The sequence below is a fragment of the Lupinus angustifolius genome, chromosome LG16 (assembly GCF_001865875.1).
Source record: "Lupinus angustifolius cultivar Tanjil chromosome LG16, LupAngTanjil_v1.0, whole genome shotgun sequence".
In the NCBI taxonomy this organism is placed as follows: Eukaryota; Viridiplantae; Streptophyta; class Magnoliopsida; order Fabales; family Fabaceae; genus Lupinus; species Lupinus angustifolius.
Window position 1 is genome coordinate 4,311,230 of NC_032024.1, and position 1,763 is coordinate 4,312,992.

Sequence of the window (1,763 nt, forward strand, 5' to 3'; positions counted from 1 at the left end):
ATTGAAGAAGATACAGCTGTTGAACCTGTCACAACAGAACCTTGCAAGACATATAAACTACCAATCCGGTTAGCTTTCAATAATACCATAGCACCTTTCAATACCTTTAGAACTCCACCTTCAGCTGAATACCTACACCCGAGAGACTCTAGGGTGCCAAGAGAAATTAAGTTCCGCTTCAAATCTGGAATATAGCGGACATTAGCCAAGGTTCTGACAACACCGTCATGAGCCTTGATCTGAATAGTACCTATTCCTGCAACTTTGCATTGGGTATCATTGCCCATCAAAACAACACCACTGTCAACATGTTCAAAAGTGGTGAATAAGTCCTTATAAGGACACATATGAAAAGTACATCCAGAATCAAGAATCCATTCTGTTTTACTCCTATTATTATAAGAGACAACAGATAAAAGAATATCACCGTCAGAATTGGCTTCAATATTAGCAGCTTCAGAGGATTGTTGAAATTTTCCCTTATCTTGTTTTTCTTGTTTTTTCTTTAAGATAAAACAATCAGGAATGTCATGCCCCGGTTTCTTGCAATAGCGACAAGTTTTGTTGGATTTGCGACCTCTGGATTTGGATCTGAACTTTTTATAATTGGTACTCCCTTTTTCTTGAGTTCTACCTCGAACACTTAAGCCCTCACCCTTGTCCACAGAATTAACTTCAAGATCAAATTTTTCTTTGGACAATAAATTAGATTTAACATCTTCAAAGGATAAGGTATCATTATTTCCATACAACATGATTTCTTTGAAGTGCTTATAGGTAGAAGGTAAAGAGACAACCAACAAAACAGCTTTGTCTTCATCTTCAATATTAATATCAATATTTTGCATATCCATAATAATAGAATTAAACTCATCAAGATGAGTTTGAATAGGAGTACCTTCAACCATACGAATGGTGTATAACCGTTCTTTGAGACGAAGCTTGTTTGCGAGGCTCTTGGTCATGTATAAAGTTTCTAACTTCAGCCACAAAGCCGCAGCGGTTTCTTCATTGGCAACCTCACGAAGAACCTCCTTCGACAAACAAAGTTGAATTGTTGAAAGCGCCTTTTCATCCAACTCGTCCCATTGATCATCGGTCATGGAAACTGGTTTCTTTGACTTCCCATCTAAAGCTTTCTTTAATCCGCTCTGGATAAGAACGGCCCTCATTTGGACTCGCCAAATAGAAAAGCTAATTTTGCCATCAAACTTCTCAATGTCAAATTTTGCAGACATTTTGAAATTCTCAATTTAGTAAGAGCTCTGATTCCACTTGTTAAGGTTAGAGCACAATGCGGAAGCACAGGATTGAATCAATTGAGAACAAAAGAGAAGCAAGTAAAGGATAAAGAAAATAACACACAAGATTTAACGTGGAAAAACCCCTCAGTGTGAGAGGAAAAAAACCACGGGCGATCAAGAGCAAAATTCCACTATGTAAAAAAGAAGAGTACAAGAAATCCTCTTATAATGATGAGGACAAATGACAATATTTTTCTCACAAATACTCTCTCAAATGGAACAAGAATTCTCACCAAGAATGCACTCACAATATATGTGTAAATGAAAGAGATGTTGTGTGTTGTGAAGATGATTTTGAAGCTCTCTATATGTGTCCTTTTATAGGCAAGCAAAGTCTTGGTATCTCTCATTCTACTCCTCATCCTATCTTCATCCTCATGCTCGTCCTCAGCCTATCCTCATCCTCGTCCTAATCCACATCCTCATTATCGTACAAATCCTATCCTCATCCTCGTCCTC